The following is a 17,969-nucleotide window of genomic DNA, read 5'->3' as shown; positions in this document are numbered from 1 at the left end:
ACTCCAGGCCACCTATGGCGTGTCTGGTGGGTGAGGTGACCACCTCACTCCGGGCCACCTATGGCATGTATTCCATACTCACTGCCAGTTGTAGAGTCTTCCCCAGCCCGGGAGCATGCAACTGAACACGCCAGACAGACGTCTTTATTACTCAGCATACAATCACACACTGTAAGCATTGCGTCATAACTTTCAGAACCACACCTTAACACCTCCCCGCAAACCACGCTATCCTATTTAGAGTCCGCTCGGAAGCATGAGTATCCTGTCACCTGTATTATCAAAGACACTACAAATACTCTAACCGCATCGCTCTACAACATCACATGCAGGTTTATTCCTAAAAACTCTATGATGTCTACCGAAATGAGGATGCCCTGCCAAGCTATATTCTTGTATATCGGGGCAGTGTGTCTACGTAAGAGTAGAATACTTTAAAATGCTTCAGGAGATGACAAGAAAACTGATCCTATAGTTGCTTTGCAAGTAAACTGTGGGTCAAAGATAATTCTGACAGGTATTGTCTTTGTGGCTGGCAGCAAGACCATAGTTCTGACAGGTGAAATTCAGTGTTGCTGAATGTGAAGCCCTTAGAAGTTGTGCAGAAATGCATAATATATTTCATGTCCTTCTTTTAATATATGCATTTTTTAATATTGCACACTTTGCAGATGTGTGGGATAAGTTCAGAAGCAGAAGCAGTACTAAGAACGGCTTTGCGAGCAGCGGATCTAAGCTTAGATGAACGCTCAGTGGACAACATAGAACGAGTTTCCCATGCTTTCTCTTGCTCTGAAGCAGAGTCCTCATCTGACTCATGAGGAGCAGAAGGAAGAATATACGGAGGCGGAGAACGATCTAACAATAAGAAATCATCTTGTGGTTTATTAAGGATAGGATAGAGGGGTCGCCGAACAGCGTATTGGTCAGTTACCTGCAAATGGCGCTCCCTATCTTCTCTCTCTTCTATTTCTCTATTTTTCAACTCTAATGCTTTCGCATGTATAGTTTTTTGTTGTTCTTTTTCGACCAAGGTTTGCTCTTGCTTCATTCGTTCAAGCACCTCTTTCTCCCGCATTCGTACACAGTCAAACATATCCTCCCCAGTCTTTTGCTTAAACATACATTGTTCCACATACTGAGTCTTTCGTAAATCAAATGACCCATGCATAGGCCAACGCAACTCAGGATCCTTACTAGTATATTTATTCCATAACGTGCTGTACATTATAGAAGAAATACCATACTTAATATACATGTCCCTATTAGGCGTCCCCTCCGGGGGGGGGGGCGGTTGTGCTTCATCAAGTCGTAAACTGGTACCACCAAAAAAGCAACACATTCTACGAAGTGTGCTAGAAACAGGCATGCCGAAAATAGTGCAAAATATGGAGTATTATACGCAAAGTAGCACTTGTACGTTGTGCCGTTCAAATCTTATTCAAAGTAGAGAAAAGTCTCCTCATTACCTGTCTATATAAATTGCAATTTATATATTCCAAATTGCAGATTCCAAAATTGGCCAATACAAATTCCAAACCAAACAGTAAGTCGCATAAAACGACCTTACCAATCCCTGGTATCAAACCAACAGCAAGTGTCGCATCAAAACGACCCTTACCAATCCCTGGTGTCCAGATTTCAACTGCCAGGTTCTTGAATCGACCAAACGGTCACTGCACGGCGAATCAACAGAAGAGATCTTAATCGAGGACCGGCCCCACCTCGAGGGTCAGATCAGAAAGAGAGGAAAATGCAGTGGTTGCTAAGACGCGGGTCTCCTCGGGCAGTGATCGTCCGCAGCGAAATTCCAATCCTTCGTTTCGACCACTCCTTTGGGCATCCGAGTCGCCAATGAGCCCCACTGGTTGGGCGCCAATTTGTCGGGGTGAGCCTCAGCTAGGCCTACCAGTGCTAGGGGTTCGCCCTTCTCTGCACAAGTCCTCAGACCATAGTATAGAAGTTGGCACGGAAACTGGAATATAAAACAAAGTGTTTATGAACCTCATGAGGCGGAACTACATTCACACAACACCCTTCGGTAGTGCATGAAGTACCACGCTGAACAGAAGGAACATGGTCCTTTTATACCCACACAGGGGCTCACAAGAAGGTGGTACAAGTACGGAAGAGAAGGCTTACATGCATAAAAGGTCATACAGAAATGCACAGTCAACAGTAGGGAGGAGCTATCAGCTTGCTGACTCCGGTAAGAATATCCTGACATTTACAAACTAGAACAGGTGTATGGACAGTCACAGTCTCCTTCTGCACATTTGCAGAGTAACAGAGCCTAAATATAGTCTGTCTATAAGCAGAGTACAAGAGTAAACGACAGCAAGGAAGGACAGAGCACATGGTGAGCACATGGCACAGAAGATGGCTACCGAATACAAGATGGCTTCAGCTAAATGCTAACCCCGATCGCTGCCAAATTACAACACTGCTGAACTTGGAATTGACAGTACTAGCAATTTCAGCAGCTCTGCTATACTTGGAATTGACAGTACTAGCAATTTCAGCAGCTCTGCTATACTTGGAATTGACAGTACTAGTAATTTCAGAAGCGATGCTATACTAGAAATTGACAGTACTAGGAATTTCAGCAGTTCTGCTATACTTGGAGTGGCCAGCAGTAGTAATCTCAGCAGCCCTGCCACACTTGAAATGAGCAGTACCATATTTCATTGAACTCTGGTCTGACATGCCACCGACAGTAAGTCATCAGGGACAGAAGTCTCTGTGATGTGATTTCTCCAGTCCTAATAAAGCCATCACCCCCTCCAGTGCCTGTCTGCAGCCGGGGTGGGCACTCCCTTGTCTTCTTGGTATCATGAGGGTGGTGGTGCACACTGTTCGTGGGCTGTTTGTTGCGCCCCTGGGCTGGTGTGTTTGGAGCCATCATGTGATAACCTCCCACCCCACCCCCCGCGCCCCCCTCCCGTCCTGTTTTTTATTATCCTGAAGAGAGGGCACATCTCTGATCACAGCTGGCAGCCTCTTAACTGATGCCGCCTCCTCGGACGCGCAGCCCTCCTCGATCGATGCCCCCTCAGCCTGGCACCCGTGCCAAGTGTTATCTCGAGTGATGTTTAATCTCTGGACTGTTTCTTCTAAGGTACATTGGTGATTGGGCGCTGCCCCGAGGCACTGGCGGAGGGATTCAAGAGTTAAAGGTTCTAAACACAATGCATTCCGGGTCCCACCTCGGGCCGCGCGAGGCCAAACATCTGGAAAGGAATGTGAATGCCAGTATTATTGGAAAAGCTGGCATCGCCTAGTTATAAAATCTCGTAATGTGACAGAAGCTAACTAGCACCTCGGGTTAGCGTCAGGCGTCAAGTGCTCGGCGTCGGTTTGGACGTCGGCTTGTGATGGGGCAGGTAAACTGGCCGCCAGGAAGCCCTGGACCCACGGCCCGTCCTCGGCTTCCGCCCTGGGCAGCGGTGTGTTTCCCCCTGTGCCTCGGTTGTCTATTGTGACAGAACTGTAGCTTTGTGTAAGGAGCACTGCTGAGGTCACGCTGTGTCTGTGCAGGGGATGCAAGGGGTGCTGATGACGTCATGATGTGTCTGTGCAGGGGGTGCAAGGGGTGCTGATGACGTCATGATGTGTCTGTGCAGGGGGTGCAAGGGGTGCTGATGACGTCATGCTGTGTCTGTGTGCCCTGCACCCGAGACACTGCTGAGGTCATACTGTGTCTGTGCAGGGGATGCAAGGGGTGCTGATGACGTCATGCTGTGTCTGTGTGCCTTGCACCCGAGACACTACTGCGGTCATACTGTTTCTGTGCAGGGGATGCAAGGGGTGCTGATGACGTCATACAGTGTCTGTGTGCCCTGCACCTGAGACACTGCTGCTGTCATGCTGTGCCTGTGCAGGGGATGCAAGGGGTGCTGATGACGTCATGCAGTGTCTGTGCAGGGGGTGCAGGGGGTGCTGGTGACGTCATGCTGTGTCTGTGTGCCCTGCACCTGAGACACTGCTGCAGTCATGCTGTGCCTGTGCAGGGGATGCAGGGGGTGCTGATGACGTCATGCAGTGTCTGTGCAGGGGATGCAAGGGGTGCTGATGACGTCATGCTGTGTCTGTGTGCCCTGCACCCGAGACACTGCTGAGGTCATACTGTGTCTGTGCAGGGGAGTCAAGGGGTGCTGATGACGTCATGCTGTGTCTGTGTGCCTTGCACCCGAGACACTACTGCGGTCATACTGTTTCTGTGCAGGGGATGCAAGGGGTGCTGATGACGTCATACAGTGTCTGTGTGCCCTGCACCTGAGACACTGCTGCTGTCATGCTGTGCCTGTGCAGGGGATGCAAGGGGTGCTGATGACGTCATGCAGTGTCTGTGCAGGGGGTGCAGGGGGTGCTGGTGACGTCATGCTGTGTCTGTGTGCCCTGCACCTGAGACACTGCTGCAGTCATGCTGTGCCTGTGCAGGGGATGCAGGGGGTGCTGATGACGTCATGCAGTGTCTGTGCAGGGGATGCAGGGGGTGCTGATGACGTCATACTGTGCCTATGCAGGGGTTGCTGATGACGTCATGCAGTGTCTGTGCAGGGGATGCAGGGGGTGCTGATGACGTCATGCTGTGTCTGTGCAGGGGATGCAGGTGGTGCTGATGACGTCATGCTGCGTCTGTGTCCCCTGCACCTGAGACACTGCTGCTGTCATACTGTTTCTGTGCAGGGGATGCAGGGGGTGCTAGTGATGTCATACGGTGTCTGTGCAGGGGATGCAGGGGGTGCTAGTGACGTCATACGGTGTCTGTGCAGGGGGTGCAAGGGGTGCTGATGACGTCATGCTGCGTCTGTGTCCCCTGCACCTGAGACACTGCTGCTGTCATACTGTTTCTGTGCAGGGGATGCAGGGGGTGCTGATGACGTCATGCAGTGTCTGTGCAGGGGATGCAGGGGGTCCTGATGACGTCATGCTGTGTCTGTGCAGGGGATGCAGGTGGTGCTGATGACGTCATGCTGCGTCTGTGTCCCCTGCACCTGAGACACTGCTGCTGTCATACTGTTTCTGTGCAGGGGATGCAGGGGGTGCTAGTGATGTCATACTGTGTCTGTGCAGGGGATGCAGGGGGTGCTAGTGACGTCATACTGTGTCTGTGCAGGGGGTGCAAGGGGTGCTGATGACGTCATGCTGCGTCTGTGTCCCCTGCACCTGAGACACTGCTGCCGTCATACTGTTTCTGTGCAGGGGATGCAGGGGTGCTGATGACGTCATGCAGTGTCTGTGCAGGGGATGCAGGGGGTGCTGATGACGTCATGCTGTGTCTGTGCAGGGGATGCAGGTGGTGCTGATGACGTCATGCTGCGTCTGTGTCCCCTGCACCTGAGACAATGCTGCTGTCATACTGTTTCTGTGCAGGGGATGCAGGGGGTGCTAGTGACGTCATACTGTTTCTGTGCAGGGGATGCAGGGGGTGTTAGTGACGTCATACTGTGTCTGTGCAGGGGATGCAGGCGGTGCTGATGACGTCATGCTGTGTCTGTGCAGGGGATGCAGGCGGTGCTAATGACATCATACTGTGTCTGTGCAGGAGATGCAGGCGGTGCTGATGACATCATACTGTGTCTGTGCAGGAGATGCAGGGGGTGCTGGTGACGTCATGCTGTGTCTGTGCTGGCGATGCAGGCGGTGCGGATGAAGTCATGCTGTGTCTGTGCTGGCGATGCAGGCGGTGCGGATGAAGTCATGCTGTGTCTGTGCTGGCGATGCAGGCGGTGTGGATGAAGTCATGCTGTGTCTGTGTGCCTTGCACCTGAGGCACTGCTGGTCCCCCTCCTTCCCCTGCATGCTGCAGACATGAGTGCTGCTGTCACACTCCTGTGTGCACTGCCTGGCTGACCAACTAGCAAGGTCTGTGCTGTCCTCATTCCCCTACATGCTTATATATTGCACATGTATGTTCCTATGAGGCTCGGCTGGGACAAATGGCCGCTATGCGAAGTTAGGTCACTGGCATAAAGAGATGAAGCTTCCTTTTAGCCAGACTAAAAAAAGAAGCATACTTCTGTATGCATAACGAAGAATGACTATGGATGGAATGCCTGCCAGAAGCTTCCCGAATCTCTTGCAAAGACTGGGCTGTATGAGGGGTTTGGGTATCTGATATCTGAGAGTTGAAATTCACCACATAATGGACCAGGGGGCATATTACCAAGGCGGGCGATATGAGATTATCGCTGCTTTTGCGGCCGTTTTCAGACGAAAAGCGGCGATAATTTTATCGCCCTATTAGCAAGCTGTCGCTAACAGCAGTTGGCAACAGCTTGTAGGCGATAGCGAGCGGTTTGGGGCCCGCTTTGCATGTCAGCGATATTTATCGCTAATGACATGCAAAGTGGGCGTACCTAACCTGTTAGCGACTGAAAGCAGTCGCTAACACAGCTATCGCTTATTAGCAAGGCAGGCGTAGCGATAAAAATATTCACGCTAAGCGCGAATATCGCCAAAACCTAACGCCTGCTCAGACCACTTCTTAGCCTGTATATCCAATGGGAGGTAGATATTCAGGTTAAGTCCCTATTAGCGATAATGACTGAATATCGCTGGATTTCCAGCGATATTTACGCATTTTGCCGCTATTGTTGGATATTTTATTGCATTGAAGATAAACATTGCTAATAGCACGTTATCTCTGCGATAACATCCGGCGATGCGCGGTGATAAAAAAAAATATCGCTAAGCTCATTTAGCGATAAATATCACTGGTTGTTGATAACATGCCCCCAGGTGCATTAACATAGTGGCCACCAAAAGAGGTTGAAAATTCCGCTCTGACTTCTCGTAATCAGTGTTTTATTTTGAGAACCGGCCTACGTACTAAGGAACAAGTTCGCAAAATAAGGAATGACAGGGGATGCCAAAAACCTGCCTAATTAATATTCATGAGGCTTGTCACACTTTGCAACCCCCTGTGACTGGCTGCAACGACAGGGACGGTGGCTTGCAAGGGACAACAGACCACCGTCACTGGTATTGCATTTCAGAATGGAAATCTTATTTTCTATTTTTGAGCAGCCCCTGAAGTAGGGGTATCCAACAAATGTCCAGGAGAGTTAGATCCATGCCAGGTTTTCAGCAAAGCCATATTTACATATAATACACCTGAATAGAAACCACTTGAATAGCCAGTGGTTACCCTGAAAATCTGCCATGGATCTAGCCGTGCTGGACCAATGCTGGACGCGGCTCCCTGCAGTGTTTCACACACAATACTCTGACTGATGAGTGATCACCCAGAGGAATCAAAGAAAATCTCCAAGCCACCTATGGCATGTCTGGTGGGAGAGGTGACCTCCTCACTCCAGGCCACCTATGGCGTGTCTGGTGGGTGAGGTGACCCCCTCACTCCAGGCCACCTATGGCATGTCTGGGGGGTGAGGTGACCACCTCACTCCGGGCCACCTATGGCGTGTCTGGTGGGTGAGGTGACCACCTCACTCCAGGCCACCTATGGCGTGTCTGGTGGGTGAGGTGACCACCTCACTCCAGGCCACCTATGGCGTGTCTGGTGGGTGAGGTGACCACCTCACTCCAGGCCACCTATGGCGTGTCTGGTGGGTGAGGTGACCCCCTCACTCCAGGCCACCTATGGCGTGTCTGGTGGGTGAGGTGACCTCCTCACTCCAGGCCACCTATGGCGTGTCTGGTGGGTGAGGTGACCTCCTCACTCCAGGCCACCTATGGCGTGTCTGGTGGGTGAGGTGACCCCCTCACTCCAGGCCACCTATGGCGTGTCTGGTGGGTGAGGTGACCTCCTCACTCCAGGCCACCCATGGCGTGTCTGGTGGGTGAGGTGACCTTTTCACTCCAGGCCACCCATGGCGTGTCTGGTGGGTGAGGTGACCTCCTCACTCCTGGCCACCCATGGCATGTCTGGTGGGTGAGGTGACCACCTCACTCCGGGCCACCTATGGCGTGTCTGGTGGGTGAGGTGACCACCTCACTCCAGGCCACCTATGGCGTGTCTGGTGGGTGAGGTGACCACCTCACTCCAGGCCACCTATGGCGTGTCTGGTGGGTGAGGTGACCACCTCACTCCGGGCCACCTATGGCATGTATTCCATACTCACTGCCAGTTGTAGAGTCTTCCCCAGCCCGGGAGCATGCAACTGAACACGCCAGACAGACGTCTTTATTACTCAGCATACAATCACACACTGTAAGCATTGCGTCATAACTTTCAGAACCACACCTTAACACCTCCCCGCAAACCACGCTATCCTATTTAGAGTCCGCTCGGAAGCATGAGTATCCTGTCACCTGTATTATCAAAGACACTACAAATACTCTAACCGCATCGCTCTACAACATCACATGCAGGTTTATTCCTAAAAACTCTATGATGTCTACCGAAATGAGGATGCCCTGCCAAGCTATATTCTTGTATATCGGGGCAGTGTGTCTACGTAAGAGTAGAATACTTTAAAATGCTTCAGGAGATGACAAGAAAACTGATCCTATAGTTGCTTTGCAAGTAAACTGTGGGTCAAAGATAATTCTGACAGGTATTGTCTTTGTGGCTGGCAGCAAGACCATAGTTCTGACAGGTGAAATTCAGTGTTGCTGAATGTGAAGCCCTTAGAAGTTGTGCAGAAATGCATAATATATTTCATGTCCTTCTTTTAATATATGCATTTTTTAATATTGCACACTTTGCAGATGTGTGGGATAAGTTCAGAAGCAGAAGCAGTACTAAGAACGGCTTTGCGAGCAGCGGATCTAAGCTTAGATGAACGCTCAGTGGACAACATAGAACGAGTTTCCCATGCTTTCTCTTGCTCTGAAGCAGAGTCCTCATCTGACTCATGAGGAGCAGAAGGAAGAATATACGGAGGCGGAGAACGATCTAACAATAAGAAATCATCTTGTGGTTTATTAAGGATAGGATAGAGGGGTCGCCGAACAGCGTATTGGTCAGTTACCTGCAAATGGCGCTCCCTATCTTCTCTCTCTTCTATTTCTCTATTTTTCAACTCTAATGCTTTCGCATGTATAGTTTTTTGTTGTTCTTTTTCGACCAAGGTTTGCTCTTGCTTCATTCGTTCAAGCACCTCTTTCTCCCGCATTCGTACACAGTCAAACATATCCTCCCCAGTCTTTTGCTTAAACATACATTGTTCCACATACTGAGTCTTTCGTAAATCAAATGACCCATGCATAGGCCAACGCAACTCAGGATCCTTACTAGTATATTTATTCCATAACGTGCTGTACATTATAGAAGAAATACCATACTTAATATACATGTCCCTATTAGGCGTCCCCTCCGGGGGGGGGGCGGTTGTGCTTCATCAAGTCGTAAACTGGTACCACCAAAAAAGCAACACATTCTACGAAGTGTGCTAGAAACAGGCATGCCGAAAATAGTGCAAAATATGGAGTATTATACGCAAAGTAGCACTTGTACGTTGTGCCGTTCAAATCTTATTCAAAGTAGAGAAAAGTCTCCTCATTACCTGTCTATATAAATTGCAATTTATATATTCCAAATTGCAGATTCCAAAATTGGCCAATACAAATTCCAAACCAAACAGTAAGTCGCATAAAACGACCTTACCAATCCCTGGTATCAAACCAACAGCAAGTGTCGCATCAAAACGACCCTTACCAATCCCTGGTGTCCAGATTTCAACTGCCAGGTTCTTGAATCGACCAAACGGTCACTGCACGGCGAATCAACAGAAGAGATCTTAATCGAGGACCGGCCCCACCTCGAGGGTCAGATCAGAAAGAGAGGAAAAATGCAGTGGTTGCTAAGACGCGGGTCTCCTCGGGCAGTGATCGTCCGCAGCGAAATTCCAATCCTTCGTTTCGACCACTCCTTTGGGCATCCGAGTCGCCAATGAGCCCCACTGGTTGGGCGCCAATTTGTCGGGGTGAGCCTCAGCTAGGCCTACCAGTGCTAGGGGTTCGCCCTTCTCTGCACAAGTCCTCAGACCATAGTATAGAAGTTGGCACGGAAACTGGAATATAAAACAAAGTGTTTATGAACCTCATGAGGCGGAACTACATTCACACAACACCCTTCGGTAGTGCATGAAGTACCACGCTGAACAGAAGGAACATGGTCCTTTTATACCCACACAGGGGCTCACAAGAAGGTGGTACAAGTACGGAAGAGAAGGCTTACATGCATAAAAGGTCATACAGAAATGCACAGTCAACAGTAGGGAGGAGCTATCAGCTTGCTGACTCCGGTAAGAATATCCTGACATTTACAAACTAGAACAGGTGTATGGACAGTCACAGTCTCCTTCTGCACATTTGCAGAGTAACAGAGCCTAAATATAGTCTGTCTATAAGCAGAGTACAAGAGTAAACGACAGCAAGGAAGGACAGAGCACATGGTGAGCACATGGCACAGAAGATGGCTACCGAATACAAGATGGCTTCAGCTAAATGCTAACCCCGATCGCTGCCAAATTACAACACTGCTGAACTTGGAATTGACAGTACTAGCAATTTCAGCAGCTCTGCTATACTTGGAATCAATCAATCAATCAATCAGGTCATTTGTAGAGCGCACTACTCACCCGTAGGGTCTCAAGGCGCTGGGAGGGGGGGGGGTGCCGCTACTGCTCGAACAGCCAGGTCTTGAGCTTCCTCCTGAAGGAGAGGTGGTCTTGGGTCAGGCGCAGATTGGTCGGAAGTGAGTTCCAGGTCTTGGCGGCCAGGTAGGAGAAGGATCTTCCTCCTGTTGTCGCTCTTCGGATGCGGGGGACGGCGGCGAGGGCGTGGTTGGTTGATCTGAGGAGGCGCTTGGGAGTGTAGAAGTTGATCCGGTTGTTGAGGTAGCTCGGGCCTTGGTCGTGTAGGGCTTTGTGCGCGTGGGTGAGGAGCCGGAAGGTGATTCTCTTGTTGACCGGGAGCCAGTGCAGATCTCTCAGGTGTCCGGAGATGTGGCTGCGTCGGGGGATGTCGAGGATGAGTCTCGCCGAGGCGTTCTGGATCCGCTGGAGTCTCTTCTGGAGTTTGGCCGTGGTTCCGGCGTAGAGGGCGTTGCCGTAGTCCAGTCGGCTGGTGACGAGGGCTTGGGTGACCGTCTTCCTCGTCTCGGTGGGGATCCACCGGAAGATCTTACGTAGCATGCGCAGGATGTTGAAGCATGACGAGGAGACGGCGTTGACTTGTCTGGTCATGGAGAGGGAGGAGTCCAGGATGAAGCCCAGGTTGCGTGCGTGGTCCGTCGGTTTGGGTTGACAGTACTAGCAATTTCAGCATTGACAGTACTAGCAATTTCAGCAGCTCTGCTATACTTGGAATTGACAGTACTAGTAATTTCAGAAGCGATGCTATACTAGAAATTGACAGTACTAGGAATTTCAGCAGTTCTGCTATACTTGGAGTGGCCAGCAGTAGTAATCTCAGCAGCCCTGCCACACTTGAAATGAGCAGTACCATATTTCATTGAACTCTGGTCTGACATGCCACCGACAGTAAGTCATCAGGGACAGAAGTCTCTGTGATGTGATTTCTCCAGTCCTAATAAAGCCATCACCCCCTCCAGTGCCTGTCTGCAGCCGGGGTGGGCACTCCCTTGTCTTCTTGGTATCATGAGGGTGGTGGTGCACACTGTTCGTGGGCTGTTTGTTGCGCCCCTGGGCTGGTGTGTTTGGAGCCATCATGTGATAACCTCCCACCCCACCCCCCGCGCCCCCCTCCCGTCCTGTTTTTTATTATCCTGAAGAGAGGGCACATCTCTGATCACAGCTGGCAGCCTCTTAACTGATGCCGCCTCCTCGGACGCGCAACCCTCCTCGATCGATGCCCCCTCAGCCTGGCACCCGTGCCAAGTGTTATCTCGAGTGATGTTTAATCTCTGGACTGTTTCTTCTAAGGTACATTGGTGATTGGGCGCTGCCCCGAGGCACTGGCGGAGGGATTCAAGAGTTAAAGGTTCTAAACACAATGCATTCCGGGTCCCACCTCGGGCCGCGCGAGGCCAAACATCTGGAAAGGAATGTGAATGCCAGTATTATTGGAAAAGCTGGCATCGCCTAGTTATAAAATCTCGTAATGTGACAGAAGCTAACTAGCACCTCGGGTTAGCGTCAGGCGTCAAGTGCTCGGCGTCGGTTTGGACGTCGGCTTGTGATGGGGCAGGTAAACTGGCCGCCAGGAAGCCCTGGACCCACGGCCCGTCCTCGGCTTCCGCCCTGGGCAGCGGTGTGTTTCCCCCTGTGCCTCGGTTGTCTATTGTGACAGAACTGTAGCTTTGTGTAAGGAGCACTGCTGAGGTCACGCTGTGTCTGTGCAGGGGATGCAAGGGGTGCTGATGACGTCATGATGTGTCTGTGCAGGGGGTGCAAGGGGTGCTGATGACGTCATGATGTGTCTGTGCAGGGGGTGCAAGGGGTGCTGATGACGTCATGCTGTGTCTGTGTGCCCTGCACCCGAGACACTGCTGAGGTCATACTGTGTCTGTGCAGGGGATGCAAGGGGTGCTGATGACGTCATGCTGTGTCTGTGTGCCTTGCACCCGAGACACTACTGCGGTCATACTGTTTCTGTGCAGGGGATGCAAGGGGTGCTGATGACGTCATACAGTGTCTGTGTGCCCTGCACCTGAGACACTGCTGCTGTCATGCTGTGCCTGTGCAGGGGATGCAAGGGGTGCTGATGACGTCATGCAGTGTCTGTGCAGGGGGTGCAGGGGGTGCTGGTGACGTCATGCTGTGTCTGTGTGCCCTGCACCTGAGACACTGCTGCAGTCATGCTGTGCCTGTGCAGGGGATGCAGGGGGTGCTGATGACGTCATGCAGTGTCTGTGCAGGGGATGCAAGGGGTGCTGATGACGTCATGCTGTGTCTGTGTGCCCTGCACCCGAGACACTGCTGAGGTCATACTGTGTCTGTGCAGGGGAGTCAAGGGGTGCTGATGACGTCATGCTGTGTCTGTGTGCCTTGCACCCGAGACACTACTGCGGTCATACTGTTTCTGTGCAGGGGATGCAAGGGGTGCTGATGACGTCATACAGTGTCTGTGTGCCCTGCACCTGAGACACTGCTGCTGTCATGCTGTGCCTGTGCAGGGGATGCAAGGGGTGCTGATGACGTCATGCAGTGTCTGTGCAGGGGGTGCAGGGGGTGCTGGTGACGTCATGCTGTGTCTGTGTGCCCTGCACCTGAGACACTGCTGCAGTCATGCTGTGCCTGTGCAGGGGATGCAGGGGGTGCTGATGACGTCATGCAGTGTCTGTGCAGGGGATGCAGGGGGTGCTGATGACGTCATACTGTGCCTATGCAGGGGTTGCTGATGACGTCATGCAGTGTCTGTGCAGGGGATGCAGGGGGTGCTGATGACGTCATGCTGTGTCTGTGCAGGGGATGCAGGTGGTGCTGATGACGTCATGCTGCGTCTGTGTCCCCTGCACCTGAGACACTGCTGCTGTCATACTGTTTCTGTGCAGGGGATGCAGGGGGTGCTAGTGATGTCATACGGTGTCTGTGCAGGGGATGCAGGGGGTGCTAGTGACGTCATACGGTGTCTGTGCAGGGGGTGCAAGGGGTGCTGATGACGTCATGCTGCGTCTGTGTCCCCTGCACCTGAGACACTGCTGCTGTCATACTGTTTCTGTGCAGGGGATGCAGGGGGTGCTGATGACGTCATGCAGTGTCTGTGCAGGGGATGCAGGGGGTCCTGATGACGTCATGCTGTGTCTGTGCAGGGGATGCAGGTGGTGCTGATGACGTCATGCTGCGTCTGTGTCCCCTGCACCTGAGACACTGCTGCTGTCATACTGTTTCTGTGCAGGGGATGCAGGGGGTGCTAGTGATGTCATACTGTGTCTGTGCAGGGGATGCAGGGGGTGCTAGTGACGTCATACTGTGTCTGTGCAGGGGGTGCAAGGGGTGCTGATGACGTCATGCTGCGTCTGTGTCCCCTGCACCTGAGACACTGCTGCCGTCATACTGTTTCTGTGCAGGGGATGCAGGGGTGCTGATGACGTCATGCAGTGTCTGTGCAGGGGATGCAGGGGGTGCTGATGACGTCATGCTGTGTCTGTGCAGGGGATGCAGGTGGTGCTGATGACGTCATGCTGCGTCTGTGTCCCCTGCACCTGAGACAATGCTGCTGTCATACTGTTTCTGTGCAGGGGATGCAGGGGGTGCTAGTGACGTCATACTGTTTCTGTGCAGGGGATGCAGGGGGTGTTAGTGACGTCATACTGTGTCTGTGCAGGGGATGCAGGCGGTGCTGATGACGTCATGCTGTGTCTGTGCAGGGGATGCAGGCGGTGCTAATGACATCATACTGTGTCTGTGCAGGAGATGCAGGCGGTGCTGATGACATCATACTGTGTCTGTGCAGGAGATGCAGGGGGTGCTGGTGACGTCATGCTGTGTCTGTGCTGGCGATGCAGGCGGTGCGGATGAAGTCATGCTGTGTCTGTGCTGGCGATGCAGGCGGTGCGGATGAAGTCATGCTGTGTCTGTGCTGGCGATGCAGGCGGTGCGGATGAAGTCATGCTGTGTCTGTGTGCCTTGCACCTGAGGCACTGCTGGTCCCCCTCCTTCCCCTGCATGCTGCAGACATGAGTGCTGCTGTCACACTCCTGTGTGCACTGCCTGGCTGACCAACTAGCAAGGTCTGTGCTGTCCTCATTCCCCTACATGCTTATATATTGCACATGTATGTTCCTATGAGGCTCGGCTGGGACAAATGGCCGCTATGCGAAGTTAGGTCACTGGCATAAAGAGATGAAGCTTCCTTTTAGCCAGACTAAAAAAAGAAGCATACTTCTGTATGCATAACGAAGAATGACTATGGATGGAATGCCTGCCAGAAGCTTCCCGAATCTCTTGCAAAGACTGGGCTGTATGAGGGGTTTGGGTATCTGATATCTGAGAGTTGAAATTCACCACATAATGGACCAGGGGGCATATTACCAAGGCGGGCGATATGAGATTATCGCTGCTTTTGCGGCCGTTTTCAGACGAAAAGCGGCGATAATTTTATCGCCCTATTAGCAAGCTGTCGCTAACAGCAGTTGGCAACAGCTTGTAGGCGATAGCGAGCGGTTTGGGGCCCGCTTTGCATGTCAGCGATATTTATCGCTAATGACATGCAAAGTGGGCGTACCTATCCTGTTAGCGACTGAAAGCAGTCGCTAACACAGCTATCGCTTATTAGCAAGGCAGGCGTAGCGATAAAAATATTCACGCTAAGCGCGAATATCGCCAAAACCTAACGCCTGCTCAGACCACTTCTTAGCCTGTATATCCAATGGGAGGTAGATATTCAGGTTAAGTCCCTATTAGCGATAATGACTGAATATCGCTGGATTTCCAGCGATATTTACGCATTTTGCCGCTATTGTTGGATATTTTATTGCATTGAAGATAAACATTGCTAATAGCACGTTATCTCTGCGATAACATCCGGCGATGCGCGGTGATAAAAAAAAATATCGCTAAGCTCATTTAGCGATAAATATCACTGGTTGTTGATAACATGCCCCCAGGTGCATTAACATAGTGGCCACCAAAAGAGGTTGAAAATTCCGCTCTGACTTCTCGTAATCAGTGTTTTATTTTGAGAACCGGCCTACGTACTAAGGAACAAGTTCGCAAAATAAGGAATGACAGGGGATGCCAAAAACCTGCCTAATTAATATTCATGAGGCTTGTCACACTTTGCAACCCCCTGTGACTGGCTGCAACGACAGGGACGGTGGCTTGCAAGGGACAACAGACCACCGTCACTGGTATTGCATTTCAGAATGGAAATCTTATTTTCTATTTTTGAGCAGCCCCTGAAGTAGGGGTATCCAACAAATGTCCAGGAGAGTTAGATCCATGCCAGGTTTTCAGCAAAGCCATATTTACATATAATACACCTGAATAGAAACCACTTGAATAGCCAGTGGTTACCCTGAAAATCTGCCATGGATCTAGCCGTGCTGGACCAATGCTGGACGCGGCTCCCTGCAGTGTTTCACACACAATACTCTGACTGATGAGTGATCACCCAGAGGAATCAAAGAAAATCTCCAAGCCACCTATGGCATGTGTGGTGGGAGAGGTGACCTCCTCACTCCAGGCCACCTATGGCGTGTCTGGTGGGTGAGGTGACCCCCTCACTCCAGGCCACCTATGGCATGTCTGGGGGGTGAGGTGACCACCTCACTCCGGGCCACCTATGGCGTGTCTGGTGGGTGAGGTGACCACCTCACTCCAGGCCACCTATGGCGTGTCTGGTGGGTGAGGTGACCACCTCACTCCAGGCCACCTATGGCGTGTCTGGTGGGTGAGGTGACCACCTCACTCCAGGCCACCTATGGCGTGTCTGGTGGGTGAGGTGACCCCCTCACTCCAGGCCACCTATGGCGTGTCTGGTGGGTGAGGTGACCTCCTCACTCCAGGCCACCTATGGCGTGTCTGGTGGGTGAGGTGACCTCCTCACTCCAGGCCACCTATGGCGTGTCTGGTGGGTGAGGTGACCCCCTCACTCCAGGCCACCTATGGCGTGTCTGGTGGGTGAGGTGACCTCCTCACTCCAGGCCACCCATGGCGTGTCTGGTGGGTGAGGTGACCTTTTCACTCCAGGCCACCCATGGCGTGTCTGGTGGGTGAGGTGACCTCCTCACTCCTGGCCACCCATGGCATGTCTGGTGGGTGAGGTGACCACCTCACTCCGGGCCACCTATGGCGTGTCTGGTGGGTGAGGTGACCACCTCACTCCAGGCCACCTATGGCGTGTCTGGTGGGTGAGGTGACCACCTCACTCCAGGCCACCTATGGCGTGTCTGGTGGGTGAGGTGACCACCTCACTCCGGGCCACCTATGGCATGTATTCCATACTCACTGCCAGTTGTAGAGTCTTCCCCAGCCCGGGAGCATGCAACTGAACACGCCAGACAGACGTCTTTATTACTCAGCATACAATCACACACTGTAAGCATTGCGTCATAACTTTCAGAACCACACCTTAACACCTCCCCGCAAACCACGCTATCCTATTTAGAGTCCGCTCGGAAGCATGAGTATCCTGTCACCTGTATTATCAAAGACACTACAAATACTCTAACCGCATCGCTCTACAACATCACATGCAGGTTTATTCCTAAAAACTCTATGATGTCTACCGAAATGAGGATGCCCTGCCAAGCTATATTCTTGTATATCGGGGCAGTGTGTCTACGTAAGAGTAGAATACTTTAAAATGCTTCAGGAGATGACAAGAAAACTGATCCTATAGTTGCTTTGCAAGTAAACTGTGGGTCAAAGATAATTCTGACAGGTATTGTCTTTGTGGCTGGCAGCAAGACCATAGTTCTGACAGGTGAAATTCAGTGTTGCTGAATGTGAAGCCCTTAGAAGTTGTGCAGAAATGCATAATATATTTCATGTCCTTCTTTTAATATATGCATTTTTTAATATTGCACACTTTGCAGATGTGTGGGATAAGTTCAGAAGCAGAAGCAGTACTAAGAACGGCTTTGCGAGCAGCGGATCTAAGCTTAGATGAACGCTCAGTGGACAACATAGAACGAGTTTCCCATGCTTTCTCTTGCTCTGAAGCAGAGTCCTCATCTGACTCATGAGGAGCAGAAGGAAGAATATACGGAGGCGGAGAACGATCTAACAATAAGAAATCATCTTGTGGTTTATTAAGGATAGGATAGAGGGGTCGCCGAACAGCGTATTGGTCAGTTACCTGCAAATGGCGCTCCCTATCTTCTCTCTCTTCTATTTCTCTATTTTTCAACTCTAATGCTTTCGCATGTATAGTTTTTTGTTGTTCTTTTTCGACCAAGGTTTGCTCTTGCTTCATTCGTTCAAGCACCTCTTTCTCCCGCATTCGTACACAGTCAAACATATCCTCCCCAGTCTTTTGCTTAAACATACATTGTTCCACATACTGAGTCTTTCGTAAATCAAATGACCCATGCATAGGCCAACGCAACTCAGGATCCTTACTAGTATATTTATTCCATAACGTGCTGTACA

Source organism: Lissotriton helveticus, chromosome 6 (assembly GCF_964261635.1).
Source record: "Lissotriton helveticus chromosome 6, aLisHel1.1, whole genome shotgun sequence".
In the NCBI taxonomy this organism is placed as follows: Eukaryota; Metazoa; Chordata; class Amphibia; order Caudata; family Salamandridae; genus Lissotriton; species Lissotriton helveticus.
This window is presented reverse-complemented; position numbering follows the sequence as displayed.